Consider the following 18,256-nt stretch of genomic DNA (forward strand, 5'->3'; position numbering starts at 1 on the left):
AGCTAGCAACATGTGTACATTTATGGTGTAACGGAAAACAATGGAGCTCGATTTAAATAGACTTGTAAACATTATTGGTAAACTCTAAAATGATATATAAAGAAAATTTTGATTTTCACCATGCCATTGTATAAAGGAAATCGTTTTTCAGATAATTTGAAGTTCTATATCGTTTTAAAATGTATTGTTAGCAATGTGTATTGAAGAAACGATTACAGGCCTAGAACTTCAGGAATAATGAATTATTTCCCAAATGGTGCTTTGGAATACAAATGAACCGCTTTAAACATGATCTATAATGAAGCTAAATTGTTTATTATTAGGTTAAGGCCTTTTTTTAAAAAGAAGAGATTTTCAATCATATGTAGGAGCTCTGCCGGCCTCTACCGGCCTAAAAGTAATACGAGACTTTGTCAAATCATTATTTCGACACGATTAATGTTTATACATATAAATATAAATAAATGAAATACATTGCCGCATAGCCAAACAACAATTTTCTTAAATTACTGGGCTAAACTAAAAACAATTTCGGAGTCGTTAACTTTAAGGCTTACAAATAATGATTTTGTACACATATCTTTCTTTTAAAAGGGGTGCAGCGATCTCAGAAGGAACGTTATTAAAGGGATGGTTGAGTTCTTGTTTAATACCGCAAATGCCTTCGAAGTGCATGGTTATTGCTCTTCCAGTGCCCTGTCAGAACCTAAAATTGCTATGAAGGTAATTTTAGATCCCCAAAAGTGTGAATTTAGATTGAATACAATCATGCCAATTCAGCTCCACTGTTTCCCCAAAATAGGGTGACCGTTTATTTATTAAGTAATTCATAATAACAATACACGGACCGGCTAGTTGTGCTTGTTATAACCAACACGAAAAAGCCAACAAAAAGCCAATATTGACATTGGCTGGATTAAAACGTACAAGGCGCTATCCCATTTTTTCAACGGCTGGTTCAAAATTACCGGATATTTGTGGGGCACCAAAAATATTAGAAATGTTATATTTATGGATATTTGAGCCGTCTCTGAACTGATTTTGATCAAACAAAGATGTCTTTGTTATTTAGATAATATATATATTTTAAATTTGACTTTTTTGTTTCATTATCTAAAAACAAAATTATTTTGTGTAGTGCCCTCTGCAACAAAACTCAACTATCCCTTTAATTGAGATAAATTTGAGGTTACACTGGGTAAAAATGATATTATTATTATAATTTTTTGTTTGTTGTTGTTTTCATAATTATAGTGACTGTTATTATTATCATTGCTGTTTCTTATCCATTTTAAAATGAATCATGACAAACAGAAATGTTACGTCAAAATCTACATTAATTGCCGGATCTAGGATGGCACTGTAGGCATATCCCCACCCCCTCCCCAAGGTAATACAAAACGAGGTTGAAAAGAAGAATAATGGACTGATGACTCCCTTGTTCTTCTTTTCTTGTAGCCGAAACGATCCCAACCAAAGTTTAACATTTCGCAGAGCATATCACCATGGTGTATGTACGAGTGTGCGCGCGCGTGTGTATTAATGTGAAAGAGCATTAACGGGATAGTTGAGTTCTTGTTTAAGACCGCAAATACCTTCAAAGTGCATGGTTATTGCTCTTATTCTTATTTATGACATTTCTAATGCTCTTTTAGAACCTAAACTTGCTATGAAGGTAATTTTAGACCCCAAAATATGTGAATTTAGATTAAATACGATCATCACAAATATTAGAATTCGTTATATTTGTGGATATTTCAGCCGTCTCTGAACCGATTTTGATCAAACAAAGATGATTGTGTCATTAAAATGTATACTTTTTCAAATTTGACACTTAAATTGTCATTATCTCACAAAATTGTATTATTTTGTGTAGCGTTCTCTGCAACAAAACTCAACTATCCCTTTAATAATAACCATTGCTCTTGTTGTTAGCAACCGTGAGAATAATTTCACATTTGAAAGAAAAAGCGATGAAATTGTTGAATTATTCGTTTCTTTATTTGTAAAGTGATTCAAGATCATTTTAGACGTTTCATACAGTAAGAATATTCTGGTTATTTTGTAAATAAAACTCCACCAATGAGTATTCTGTTTTCTGAAAGCGTTACGTAAATGCACTAAGTAAAGGCTGGTTTTTCCTTTGACACTAACCTTTAGAGAAACAATCTGTCCATTGCTTGCTTTCTTTTGTTTCTGTTTGTATGATTAACTTTCGCGATATACGAAATAAACAAACACATCAAGTGTCATATATTTCTTTCATTTGATTGTTATATCTTTTTTTTTCTTTTCTTTTTTAGATTAATTTTCATGATATTCCAAATAAACATACATATCAAGTGTCATATGCTTAATTTAATAAACCAATTACCATTTACCCACATAAGGCCAAATAAAAAAGAAAAAAACATGTTTAGCGTCCTGCTTTTTTTTTTAAATAAGAAAGGAAGAGGCCCTGTTTTTTTCTTTCTTTCAAAATGGCAGCACGGTACATTTTCCCTGACAGTCGGCTATTTTTTTTTTTTAAATCAGAAATAGATCCATTTTAGCAGTGTTTTTCATGTTCCAAAAAAAAAGAGAAAAAAAGAGAGGCGGCCCCCAAAAAGGAAGCGGGTGGGGACGCTAAACATATATATATTTTTTTAATGGCCTAATACTCCGATTGTTGCCCAAGTAACAAATCGTTCAATCAACCATACACTAATCAATCAATCAATCAACCTACCAATAAAACAGGCACAAAAACAAACAACCAATCAATCATCAAACCAAAACCAACCAATCAATCGATCAAACAACCGACCAACCATTAAACCAATCAACCAACCAACCAATAAAACAAACACAACAACCAACAAATCAATCGACCAAACAATCAATCAACCTACCCGAACAGTAAATCAATAACAGTAAACCAATAAACCAACCAATCAATCGATCAATCAATCAACCAACCTACCAACCAACCAACAAGTAAACCAATCAACCAACCAAACTACCAATTACCTACCAACCAACCAACAAATAAATCAACCTACCAACCAATAAATCAATCAATTAATCAATCAATCAATCAATTAATCAACATAAACCAATTAACAATCAATCAATTATGAAATGGATAGTACAGTCATTAATTCAGTAAAAATGTAATGAACGAATTTATAAATATGATTTTAGTAACATATAACGGACACAGCTTGAATATTAAAACTGTTAGAATGTTTTTTTTTCTTCTCATCCTTTTATTGGGCAATTATGACAATGTGGTTTATTCTTGATTAGATACAAATTATATCTTTCTAGAACTTTATTGATCAATCGTTATGACCCTCTAGACTGATCAATAAAGTTCATGATAGATAAAGATAAATATTATCTTTCAAAAATAAATCATATTCTCACGATCATTTCATAAAAATAGGTAAGAAAATGTATTTCAACTTTATTGACAACAGTATCAGAGAATCAGAATTATTGGATGTGGTTACAGAAGACTCTACAATCGAGTTCATCGATTAACGGCACGTTAAACTGATGGCCCCATAATGAACAAAACGTCGGTCTCGGGAACGTTTTATCCGTTGTACACGATGCATCATGTAACTGACGGAGAACTTCAAGGCACGTTATGTGATCAGAAGGATTTCGTAGGTGAGATGATTTTCATCAGGAAGCCAATGCAGGGATTTAAGGACTGGTGTGACGTGGGAGGACTTGCGTGTTTATGTTACTAGACAGGCAGTAGCATTAGGCACGAGATGAGAATATGGTACCCATGCAGTCTAGATTCACATTACCTATAAGTTCAAGATCATTTTAGAAGGACAACTACAGTGAGTCCATTAATCCACTGTCATATCATTCTGAGCCACATCAATTATACAGAAAAATTCGTTCATAACACACAGATTGTTTGTTTTCTTGTTTAAGATTTTCAGCCATTTACCAAATTGTTCTTTCAACGATCACAACGCTTTCAAACATTTCGAAATGTTATTACTTCAGTTGATGGATCATTAGCTCGGCAACACCGTACGAACTGCAAAAAAAGCTTCCTTGCTTCAGGATTCGTCAACAAGTACACGATGGGCTGTATCCAGGTGTTACTCATTTGGAGAAAAAAAATATAATCTTCAATGTAATATTCATTTGATCTGAGATATGTTGGTGTTTCTGCTCATTCTACGAAATTTGATCCCAAATTAACCGCGTGTGTAGAGGAGGACTTTTAATAGCTAGGCCTATCGACCTCTGGATGGAAAATGTACAAATCATTAAAAAAAAGAACACGGCGTTATATATATAAGCTGATTCATATGTGTGATAAAAGTTACAAAAAAGGACACAATGAAAGGCTGATGAATTTAAACTAAAATCATCATCGACTATTGTTTAATATGACAGTAGATCAAAAGGAAGTAATTGATGCGCAATGAAGGGAAACTATAAGTCAAACCTTTTTTTCTACAATCGAAATATCGACTTAATTATAAAAGAGCTATCGTGATACGATTACGTTTTTCTGTGTCCTAATGAAATACGTCATATGTAGGATATTAAAATCTTCATAATAATGTAAGATGAAATTAAAACTTTGAAATATGGTAATAAATTGACTTGTACTGTAGTTATATCGCACAATCTGTATCAGGTTTTGGTTATCAAAGCAACATTTTAACATATATCTTAAAACGTTTCATTGTATGAACAATAAAGTATTTAAATTATGACTTCAGGAAGTATGCTGAGCGTATTTTACCATCTATATTCTTTTGTTCTTGTTATTTTCTTTTATTCTCTCCATTACAGCGCATGAAGACATATTTGTGATTATGAGTTCTCTAGGTATATTATTGTTATAATAATAATTATTATTATTATCATCATTATCATAATACTACAAGTATATTTAACAATAAGATGTGTAGGGTGTCTTGCGTTGAACATTTCTTTTATAAAAACGATATTGAATTCGTGAATTAAATCTGGTTTAAGGATTTTTGAGATTATGGAGCCTAAGCGGGCCGGATGAAAGATAAAGCTGAGTTCTGTCATCCGATTGCATTGTAAAAGAAAAGGTGTGGAACGGATCAGAAAAAATTGATCATGTAGGTTGTAAGTATTGGTGTGTACTGCAAAGTTCTGGAGTCATCAAAATCATAATAATTTTGGCCCAGTCTTGGTAAAGTAACAAGCACGGTACACAGAAAGATGTATATGGGACCACACAAATGGTGTTGGGGCTACTAACCTTGATTTACTAATCTTTCTATGCTCATTACTCAGCCAGGATACATTTTCTACCAAAATTGTTAGGCAAATGACATTCATTTGTAATCTTGAACATTCAATGTAATTTTCGTTTGATTCTGTGAGAATTAACTTTAAAAAAAATGAAAAAAATAACCTTTATCTTTAACAATACCTATACGTTGCAAGATCGTTTTGTAAGGACAATTACAGTGAGTCCTTTAAACCACTATCAAATGATTTTTAGCCAAATCAGTTATACGTAAATGGTTCGTAACACAGAAGTTTATTTTGTTTCCATGTTTAAGATTTTCATCCATGTACCAAATTGTTCTTCGAACGATCACAACGCTACATATTTCGAAATTGTATAGGATTTCCCGGCCAAATTCGCGAGTTTGTCATTCAAATTCATTTGTCTTGCGTTCAAATTCGACGGTTTTAGTGCTGTCGGGTATATCTCGGGTTTATATTCCTTTTTCTAGATTTCAAATCTATAAAGTTTTCGTTAAAATCTATGTATGTTTCATTCCAATTAATGAACAAATTGCTTCTTTCGCTATTTGGTCATTCGATTTAGCGCAACACGATTTTCTGACATCGCGACGGTGTACTTTTAGCATTCTAATTCATTTGTAGCATTCAAATTAGCACTTTGTGCATTAAAATGAATGGTCAATATACATTTCTCGTTTTTTAAACACTTTTTATAGCTCATTCTTTTTCTTTCAAGATCGTTTTTTCATGTGTATTTCATCCTATTTTATTTTCTTGCATTTATACTCTTAATATACTTTTAGATTTATCAGATATTCATCAGCCTTTAAGTTTGATTGTTAAAAAAAGACTTACTGTACATCTACGGACTTGATGGTCTCAATATTTGTGTAAATTTTCATGTAAAGAAGTTGTTTGTCTTGTGTTTCATCATAAATTTATCACAATTTCATTATGGAGGAAGGGTACAATATTGTGACTGGGGTAGGTGTTTTCGTGTCCCCACTTTTCCGGGGTATATGAACATGTCCGTTCAGAGATGCCGTAACCCTTGATTTCGCCCCTTCTTTACCTAATGTCTGACTACAAACATAATATGCTTTGTCCTCAAAATTAATAAATTGAATAACAGAAAAGACCCCAATAGCAAATCATGTATTTAATTGCATTTTTTTAAAGCTGTAAACGTGTGTTGCATTTCTTCCCCCTAACATTCCTAACTTGAATAAACATAATTCGAATACGAATGACAGGTGTTAATTTGAATGATAAAAATGACGCCTCGACGAGTGACGATTAATTTGAATGCTAGTTGAGCAGTTTCTAAATTGAATGACAGATCTATGAAATCCTTCGACCAAAATCCTAAATTAAATACAAAATCGGGAAAATTGAATGATAATTGGCATGGCAAAGCTGATCTGCGCTAACTTAAATGCAAAGTAAATGAATTCGAATGACAAACTCGCGAATTTGGCCGGGAAATCCTATATTACCATGTCAATGGCTCATCATTAGCTCGGCATCACCTTACAAACTGCAATAATAGCCCCCTTCCTTCAGGATTCGTCAACAAGTACACGATGGGCTGTATCCATGTGTTACTCAATGGAAAGAAGTCAACAATAATCTTCAGTGTCTTATTGCAATGACGAATATCGTCATTGCCTTGTTTTCGTTCACGTTCTTCCCCATTAATATTCTTCTTCTTTTATTCGTCAGAAAATCGCATTCGTTTTGCACATAGTGTTTGTTATTCCTAGTAGGTGCTTTCCTCATGTCCATTTCCTTTCAAATTTCATAGGCATAGTCTCTAGCATCTCATCAAGGTCACCTATTTTTTGATTTTCGAAATCACTCATGCATAACCATCCAGGCGCCATTTTGTCCGTTTCTGGTCCATATTTAGGCCTTTCTTCATTCCTTCCTATCTTCACTATCCAAGATCCTACAAACTTCGATCAAATTCCTTTAGATAGTGTTAGAGATTGTCTTCTATCTGCGACGGATAACTTGACCTTCAAAATGCCATCTTCGTACTGAAAATTCAAATCTGAAAACTACTCCGTCAAAAATCTCTCAAATTCTTGAAAAATGGGCCCCTAAAAATCTAAACCTGCCATAACTTTCTCCTATATATTCCGTTTTGTAATTAAATCTTACAGTATCTTTATCTCATAATTGCAGATAGCCATGCCAAATTTCATGCTCCAATGGCTATGCAAAACATAAATAGCGCCCTCTAAAGTTCTGGACATTGGCTTTCTTTCTGTGGCCGTATCTCCATTATGGCTTGGCAAACCCGTACCCTTTTTTGGATTTAGATACTTGAACATATGCCCTTTCCAGCCATATACAAAATTATATACCCTTTTATTGACCAAATTTGAGAAAATTGCCCTCCAAATATGCAGTTTTCAAGAAAATTGTGAAATAACTTAAACTTGCTCTAAAATTACGATCCTAAAACCTAGAACAATGAAACTTGACAGAAGCATGTATCCATATACGTGACAACTGTTCGCTAAGTTTAGTACAATTCGAATATGTCAGCGCAAAGTTATCGCCCAAAATAATGAATTTACTATGCATTACGTAATAGCGCGTTTAATGCTTGCAGTACATTGCGCACAGATGACAATGGTGTCAAACTGACCGCAATGAAGTGCCCTTTCGGATAATACCAAGTATGATATATTTTCACACACAAAAATGTGAGTTAATCGCATTTTAGACACCATATTATACTGTTTATAATTATGTTAGTACAGACGACCGTTAGTGCCAAATCGCCCGTCATTGCACGCATATCGTTGTGCCACGATTGCAGGTCTAGTTCATGTTGATGCCATTAAAAAGGAAAGGTATTCATGCGATAAAGAAAGAACACGTTAAAAGGAGAATCGTAACCAATCCTTTGAATCGTCTTCTCTGTCAAAGTAAGGCGTTGCAACCAATATTGAGGTCGGCTCGCTTCTGCGGCTGAGCAAGTTTTTGGTCCATCTCTAAATTTTCGGCGACGTTAGCGCGGGGTCCTAAGCTCTCAACCTCATTTGCTTTCTGCCTTGCAATGAACAGTAACTTGACATAAATGACGGTCGTACAAAACATCGTTACGCATACAGGGAAAGCTTCATAAGCATAGAGGATACTCTCTAACGCATTTTGCCGTATTAGCAGAGTTTGACATTGCTCGATGAGAATGAGAATAAAGGGTGATTGTGGGACAGGAAACAGGATTTCACAAGCCAGCACTACCACCAAGTAAGTGCCTGCAAGTATACCAAAGAATCGTTTTCTGGTTACGATTGTGTTATAGCTGAGAGGCCTTGTGACTAGGAGATAGAGGTTAATGCTGATACCACAAAGGCATGCCATGACGGACGAGAACGTAACAAAATTCAGGAATGGAAAAACCATACTGGCGACCGAGCATGTCTTGTGGTCACTGAACGAGAACCAGAGCATGCTCCAAAGACTCCAGGTAATTCCCAAGATCAAATCAGATGCTACCAAAATCTGATAGAGAACTCGCATGTAATCTTGGAGAGTTTGCTGATGATAGATGACAATCAGTACAGCTCCATTCAAAAGAGAGGAGAAAACGAGTGATAAAATGTAGAAGGGCACTATTTTAGGATCTAGGTGTTCACCTTGCCTTTCCGTTACGTTCCTAAGTGATTCCAAATCTGCCATTTTCTGAGATTGTATCGTTTTCCATTGTCTATTTCCGCAATGTTACCAATTATTGCAATCAGTCAGTTAACCACCTATGATTCCGAGCATTGTATAGATGAATACCAGAACTTATTCCAAATTGAGGGAGATGCTCGATGTTGGGTTGTTTAAAGTATACAGACCAATAATTGTCGGCACTAGTCTCTGTGGAAAGGCATCTATCTAAATTTGACATTTTCCATCCAGGTGTCGAATAGGTCCCAGTTGGTATTTTAATTTATTTATTCAAGTTTTATTTTAACAAAAAACTGCCTTCCAAGTCCGCCCTTTGAGTAGAAGTTCCTTGAATTGTATGGTAGCCTAGCGAGAGCCCGGGTAATATTTGAGCGCCTTGAGCCCCGTGCGTTGTGGATATGAGATCTCCAAAAGTATCCAATTACAATATTTCAGCCTCACCTGAAGTCTAAATTCATGATCACTAATTTACCCGACCTATTCTCAAATCATGGTCTATGTTATGTGATAGAAAATCCTGATGAAACTAGAATAAGACTGCGCATGGCAAAATACATACAGCCATGGTTGACAATGATCACGGGACGACAGAGGCTCAGCTAAGGAGGGCAGGGGCCACGTGCCCTCAACCTAATAACGAGAAGAGGAAGAAAAAAAAGGAGAGATAGAGATGTAGCAAAAGAGGTTGTAAAAGAAAGACAGAGAGAAAAGGGAGTGACGGGAAAGGGAACATGAAAATAAGACGTTATGGCCACATCCAACATCCGGCCCCTCATAAATGTCTTTTGTCAATTCACATTTCAACCATCGAATCAGACCAGCGCCCCCGTCCTTCCACATACAGGAGTGACTTATTTCATCTTATGAGGACAGTTTGGTTCAGATACGTGTGAGAAGACGTGGGTGGGTATTACACATGCAAATAACGGAGAAGGAGAAATGATCGTACTTTCATAATGAATCGAGTCAACGTGGTGATATTTATTAATTACTTCTACTGAAATATAAAAACTCCAGACATACACCCACCAGTGGCGTTCCCACTATAGGATAAAAATCCACGGAAATTAAAATCGAAGTTGACCCCCTCCCCCTCTCTCACCCTCCCCGTTTTGCGCATGATTCATTTATCCTCCTATTTGTTTATTTATTTATATTTATATATTTATACATGTGTACAAATATTTATTTACAATAGAAAATAAATATAACACAATCACAAAAAAAATGCTAAATAATGATAAATGGGACCAATAAATAGCGCATGTGCAAGTCGAGCATGGCCCCTTTACAGAATTTACAACATACTAGACGTTGAATTTTAATTCTCAAAAACACATAATACAACCGTTACACCTCAGTAATACGGTGTTATAAACAATACAAAACAATATACAATTAGTTATTGACATAATAAAAGATGTTTAAGTGAATTCCTGAAACTTTTTTCGGATGTTCTCAAATTGGTATCAGTTTGTATTGTATCCATGATCACTTCCTAAAAGGAAAAGAGAAAATTGGCCATGAGTAGCCCATACATCTGCTTAATATGAATGTCGTACTACTTTTTGTCTGGTTGGATACTAGTGTTGTATTGTTTCACAAAATGATCTAACAAAGATTAGGGTAAGTCAGCATTAGTCTGGTCATAAGTGGTGAGTATAAAAAATAAACATCGAGAACATTTAAATCCTGAAATAGAGAGTGAGTGTGAACGTAATATGATCGCGCGCATTACCATTCTGGGGGGTATACAATATAATACTTAAGTTACTCTTGTACGTACTCCCCCTACACCTCGATTCCATACGTGAGATATGGTTCTATGAATGCGTTATATGATAATAATAATACATATGAATGCCTTATATAACAATACCAATACATATTTAAGGACAAATTTTGCAACCGGAATAGAATTCCAACTCTTTTACGTATACATGAAATAACATATCGAATGCAAATGTACCTACTAAGATGTTAATCAATTGTAATACCGACCTGCTTTCTTCATCAACCTCTTTAATTCCTCTCCGGTTATTTCTAGTTTACTAGATAATCTATTTTTTCCATTCTACTTCCAATAAACAATTTTCTTTTCATTATGTTGTCAGTTATTCTATTTGCAATCCATCAATCTTGTATTTTCTTTTAATTTACATACACTTCTTAAACATCTATTTCTATGAAATTTGTTTGAAAGGTATAACAAAAATTAGAGGCATCTGCAAATAATCTAAAATTTAAATAATCACAAACATATGGTTGATCATTTACATAAAGTAAGAACAATGTTGTTGCTAAAACTGCACCATGAGGAACACCACGTTTAATTTTCCTTTTCCTTGATATACTATATTTCCACACTGAGCAATCTGGTACCTGTCTTCTAGAATGTCTTCAAATACCATTTTAAAGGAAGAACCCGTATACCACAGTGAAAGAGTATATATATATTACATTTTATGATGAATGGTATCAAACGCTTATTTGAAGTTAAAAAATTCAAGTGAAGCTCTAGCCTCACTAGTTAATCAATGATGATTCTGACTGGTTTCTTTAAGGAAATCCATATAAATGATGGTAACAAACATTATTTGATTCTAAAAATTGTTTTAACCGGCAATTCATTATTTCAGAGACTTTAGTTAACACTGGCATAACCAAAATCGGTTGGTAATTAGGTCCCTTTTGTGAATATATGTATTTTTTTCTTATTTTTATCTTATCTAGTACAAGTAAATTTAGCAATAACATCTAGAGGGTGTCGGGCGTCGAATATTTTACATGATATTGAAGTTGTGAATTTGATCTGTTTTAATGATTCATGACAATAATATTGGTGACATCCGGAACAGATTCACAATACCTTGCAAAGATCAGTTTACAAGGACAATTACAGTGAGTCCTTCAACCCACGATGAAATCATTCTGAGCCACATTAATTATAAGGGAATTCGTTCATAACACAGTTGATTTTGTTTCCTCGCTTAAGATTTTCAGCCATTATACAAAATCTTCTGTCAACGATCACAACGCTTTTAAAGATTTCGAAATTGTATTCCTTCAGTTGAATGGCTCATTTGCTCGGCAACACCGTACAAACTGCAAGAATAGCCCCCTTCCTTCAGGATTCGTCAACAAGTAAACGATGGGCTGTATCCAGCCGTTAATTAATGGGAAGAAATTACAAATAGTCAACAATGTGGTATTTGTGTTGATGGTATTGAAAAGGAAAGGTATCCATGCGATACTAAAAGAACACGTTAAAAGGAGAATCGTTACCAATCCTTTGAATCGTCTTCTCTGTCGACGTACCGCGTTGCCACCAATATTCATGTCGGCTCGGTTTTGCGGCTGAGCAAGGTTTTGGTCAATCCCCACATTTTCTGCAACATTATCGCGGGGTCTATCTACGTTCTCGACCTCATTAGCTTTCTGTCTTGCAATGAACAGTAACTTGACATAAATGACGGCTGTACAAATCATCGTAACGCAAATAGGTAAAGCTTGATAAGCATAGGTGATCCTCGCCACCGAATTTAGGCGTATTAGTTTACTCTGACATTGCTTTATGAGGAGGGTAATTAAGGGTGATTCTGGGATCGGAAACGCGATTACACAAGCCAGCACTATCGCCAAGTAAGTGCCTGCAAGTATACAGAAGAATCTTTTTCTGGTTACGATTGTGTGATAGCGGAGAGGCATTGTGACTAGGAGATAGAGGTTGAAGCTGATACCGCAAAGGCATACCATGACGGACCAGAGCGCAACAAAAGTCAGGAATGGAAAAACCATACTGGCGACCGAGCATGTCTTGTGGTCACTGAATGAAACCCAAAGCATGATCCAAAGACTCCAGGTTATTCCCAGGATCAAATCAGATGCTGTCAAAATTTGGTAGAGAACTCGCATGTAATCTTGAAGACGTTGCTGATGATAGATGACAATCAGGACAGCTCCATTCAAAAGAGAGGAGAAAACAAGAGATAAAATGACGAAGGACACTATTTTTGGATCGACGTGTTCAGCTTGCCTTTCCGTTTCATTCTTAAGTGATTCCAAATCTGCCATTTTCAGAGATTGTATGGCTGTGTATTGTCGATTTCCTCAATATCACCAGTTAATGCAATCAGTCAGTCAATCATCTATGATTCCGAGCATTATATTGATGAATATCAGAAATTATTCCACATCGACGGAGATGTTCTTGTTTTGTTTTATTTGAGCATACAGACCAATCGTAGGCACTTGCGTTTGTGGAAAGGCATCAATCTACACTGGCCACTCTCCATACAGGTGTCGAATAGGTGCCAGTTGGGAGAATTTTTTTTATTTCTGTGGTTGCCTAGCGAGAGCCCGGGTAATATTGGAGCGCCTTGAACAACTTGTGGTATGGGTTTGAGTGCTTCAAAAGTATCCAATAAAATATATCATCCTCACCTGAAGCCTCTGATTAGTGTTGTCAATCTGCATTTAATTACTGTGGTCTATGTAATACGATAGAGTTTCATCCTGACCAAACTAGAGTAAGTCTGCGCATGGCAACACAAATACAGCGATGGTTGGCAATGATCACAGGATGACAGAGGCTTAGCTAAGGAGGGCGGGAACACGTGCCCTCAATCTAAAAACGAATATATAGAGATAGAGAGAAAGAGAGTGTACGAGAAGGAGAAGGAGAAGAAAATAAAACGTTATGGTAATATCTCCCAACCAATGGCTTTTTCAATTCGCATTTCTTCCATCGAATCAGACCAGTCCCCCCCCCCCCCCACCTCTGGTGCTGGTGCTCCATTAATTTCTTAACCCATGCTACGCTACTGCAGAGTGAAGAGTAATTATGGAAGCGTAAATGGAGAAAAAAAATTCCCATCAGGTAATTTCCTTTTAGGAACCTGCACGTTCCTGATAACCTAAATGAACGGATGAATCTCCAATTAAATTCCTGACAAAGAGCTAATTTTAATGTGTTCAATACACTCCATTAGGCTCATCACCGATGACCCTTTTATGCCTATTTGCTGTGGAACTTTTGCTCTGCTTTTATCTTCAGCATTACGTTTGATTTGTGTATCATGATGTCGTAATGTGACTGACTCTATTTTATCAACCACGAGGATCCTCGGTAACTTGTATTTTCTTGCTCTAAATGTTATCAAGAAATTAAGTAGAGTATAAATATATATTTCTTAATTCCATATCCAATCAATAACATTTTCATATCAATTTCAATTTCTGTTTAAAAAAAGGAAAAATATAATTCTTGAGATAATTTTCCAGAAAACTTTTATCATCGTGTTATGAAATATAAAATGCTCAATAGTTTCTTTTTCACGACAAATGTTACATTAGTTAGACTGTACGATTTTCATGGAAAGATATTATCTGCTAAATAGAGGGCAATACCCTATGAATTAATTTGAAATTATATTGTTTGATATAATTGTCTCTTAGTTTATCAAATATGAACTGCGATGTATCTTTCCAAACAAACGTTTCTGGTAGGCCTACAATATTTTGCCAAAATTAAAACCAACTTACTCTTTTTTCTTTTCTAAGATTAAATTATATTAACTTTTCGCTTTAGTAATGAACGTTTATAACATCTAAAGGTGTCGTAATGTATATGGTTTAATTGAGATTTGAAGCTTTGTTTAAATGTAAACTTTGTAACCAATATTTTAAAAATGCTTTTTCCAATGTTAACATTTTGAATAAAAACAACAAATTCTTTACATCAAAATGTTTATTGAATAGAGAGTTATCTATCCATGTATACCTTCATTTATAACATGTCTAACTTGGAAAATGCTTTCTTTTATCCACGACGGGAAATACAGAGGTTTTTGTTTTCAATTACAATTATTACTATTATTCCTAAGTATTTCATTGGGAATATTTTCTGACCATGTGCAAAGCAAATCCATATAAAACTTTGGTTGATTTCGGCTTTTTTTACATATCTTTTTTTATGTGTTTAATATGACAACTATACTGTAAACGTAATCTCACCAACTCTTTCAGTCAAAAATGAAAAAAAGCGTACCTCATTGCATCATCTGCATAATACCCCCTTCAAATACTCAGTTATAGGGTGTTATAAACCATACAAAACAATATACTATAAGCTATTGACATAATACAAGTGGTAAGAGGCCCCCTTTTTTTTTTTGGTCCTCGAAATTTGAAAAATTGACATTTTGTTCCGTTGGGGGGAGGAAGGTCACCTTTTTTAGGTAAACAAAACAAAAAATCAAAAGGTAGGGGGAGGGGAGGGGGGGGGGGGGGTTTCACAAAAAACATACACAAAACATACACATAAAAAAAATCAAGGGGGAAGTTTAACCCCCCCCCTCCCCCCCCCCCCCCCCCCTGCGTACGCGCCTGCAGTAAGTTATAGTCTGATTTTCAGACCATTGTACCGAATGGTCGTACGTTTTGTGCTGCACAAAGTTTCAATCAGTTAAATGTTGGACATTACAAGAAGTGAGTTATTGATCTAGAAAAATGCTCAGTACTCTTTTTACCAAAGAAGAAAAAACGCAAATCAGTCACTCAATAGTGTCTGACAGTGAAGTCTAGCAAGTGAATGGATTTTCGTGCATAATTTGATTAAAAGAACACTGCTAACGTTTACATTCGACAGATAAGACATACATTACATATTAATAATTCCTGCAACATTCTACAGCATTTGATGTTGGCTGCAAAAAGGGACATAGTATCTTTAACTTATCGAATGCGACTGTACCCACTAAGAAGTTAATCAATTGTAATACCTATAAGTCTTCTTCATCAACCTCTTCATTTCCTCTCCGGTTATTTCCAGTTTACTAGATAATCTTTTCTTCCCTTCTATTTCCAATAAACAAGTTTGTATTCATTGAATTGACAGTTTAATAGTCTATTTGCAATGCACCATTCTTGTAATTTTATTGTATTTATACATACACTTCTTAAACATCTATTTCTATGAAATTTGCTTGGAATACATAACAAAAATTAGAGTCATCTGCAAATAATCTAAAATTGAAATAATCAGTAACGTATGGTTGAGTGGGAGAATTTATTTATTAAACTTTATGATGAATGGTATCAAACGCTTATTTGAAATGAAACAAAATCAAAGAGTAGCTCTAGCCTCATCTATTGATTTTAAAATTGCTTTGGACAAGTTTATCAATAATTATTCTGACTGGTTTCTGTAAGGCAATTCATATTGATGATGGTAAAAAATACATTATTTGATTCTAAAAATTGTCTTAATCGGGAATTAGTTATTTCAAAGACTTTAGTTAACACTGGAATGACCAAAATCGGTTGGTAATTTCCTGGTTCGTATTATGGTCCTTTTGTGAATTGATGTATTTTTCGTTATTTTCATCTTATCTGGCACCCTTCCACATTCTAAAGATAACGTAAAGGGGACCTGATATGTAAGCAGCACCATCCTTTGACGGTATTATGTCCCATTTGCAGCCATCATCAAATTATGTAGAGTAAGAAATCTATCTATTCAGTGAATAGTAATTTAGTTGCCGAAGATGATCAAAAATAAAGGATCATGATCGTAATTTGAAACTCAAAATGACTCTGATTGGACTTGTCTTTCTGACTCTACATAGCAAACATATAACGAAGATAGCTTGGAGTTTGAATGACACCTGCCTTTTTCTTCGCTAAGTGGTGAATATACAAATCCCTCGTTTGTCACTCGCGTCAGCACATTATAACTTTGATGCGGTATGGACACTGTCAAGGCAATGATTGGTTTATGTGGTTTTAAACTTAAAAAAAGTAAAGAAGAATAAAAGGCTTGAATTTATCATTAATGACGACGGGTAAAATTACCAACCCGTGTTTGAAGAAATGTTGGCCTTTCGATCTCCCTCCTTTGTAAACGACCTAGATTTTGACGTCACTCTGTACACAGACAGCAGTGATTAAATTAGTTTCCTAGAGATGAATCCTGTTTTAATGGGTAGTCTAATCACATTCTCAGTCCATGCCTTCCCCAATCGATTAGCGAACCAAAAGAGGAAAACAAAAAATGAAAAATTGTATTAAAGTGTGAAAACTTTCTTCTTCATCTGGACATTCGTCATAGCTACATTGATTAGACCACCTGAAGAGATGATGGCGTAATATAAACATGAAGTGTAAAGCGGATTTAAAGATGAACTTTAGTTCTGGTAATGCGATTGCATTGTGAATGTAAGCATGTAAGTAATGGTGTGTAATGCAAGGTTCTGGCGTCATCAAAATCATCATAAATTTGGCAGAGTCTTGGTAAAGTAACAATCACTTACACAGAAAGATGTATATGGGACAACACACATGGTGTCGGGGCTAGTACCACCCTGATTTCCTTATCTTTCTATGCTCATTACTCAGCCAGTATACATTTTCTTCCAATTTGTTTGGCACATGACATTGATTTGTAATCTTGAACATTCAGTGTAAGTTTTGTTAGATTCTGTGAGAATTCATTTTCTTTTTTTTACCAGAACTCAAGTTTATCTTTAAACATGGGCTGAAATTTTGATGTATTTTCGGACTATACATGATAGAACCATTGTATTTCATAGACCATCATCAACATGATCTTATGGTGTATCTATTCTTTCACGTAGTGTATAATGTTATGCAACTTGTCTCTTCTTATATCACCAGTAAAATCTTATACAAAATACAATTTGTTTAATAATGACTGGATGTGTTAGACATAGGGTCATCCAGTGTAATACAAACGCTGCAAAAGACTTCATCATAGATTTTGTTTGATAGTAGACATGTGTTACGACTTTGAGATAGTAACTTTGATTTGCTCATTGTTAGTTGAACAGAGATCAGTCAACAATGCAAACTGGTCAGGATGAACTGCCCTACCTCCCGAATACGCCTCATTCGTTAATGTTATGGACTAATTTGGATTGTCTGATTCCTATGGAAACAAAAACCACAGTTACACGATGTTAGACATGCAAAGGCCGAGCTCCCCGGTCACACCGAAGAGTCTTCAAACATATCCTCCTTGCTCCGGCGTTTGTCAATATGTATACTATGGGTTGAACCCATGTACTGCTGACTGCGAATTTATCAAGGATGGTGAGATCGTGAGGGTTCCATGATCTCAAGAAAAATGCAATGAAGGATATCCACACGATGCATAAATACCCTATGAGTAGAAGGACTGTGGTGAGTCCTTTCACCCCTCCCCCCCCCCCCCTCTTGGATTGGCGATTCGGGATTTTCATTGCGTTGGGACCGTGTCCCATCATTTTCTTCTGTAGTATTCGTGGTTAAC

Source organism: Strongylocentrotus purpuratus, unplaced genomic scaffold (genome assembly GCF_000002235.5).
Source record: "Strongylocentrotus purpuratus isolate Spur 01 unplaced genomic scaffold, Spur_5.0 spur5_scaffold_21, whole genome shotgun sequence".
NCBI lineage: Eukaryota > Metazoa > Echinodermata > Echinoidea > Camarodonta > Strongylocentrotidae > Strongylocentrotus > Strongylocentrotus purpuratus.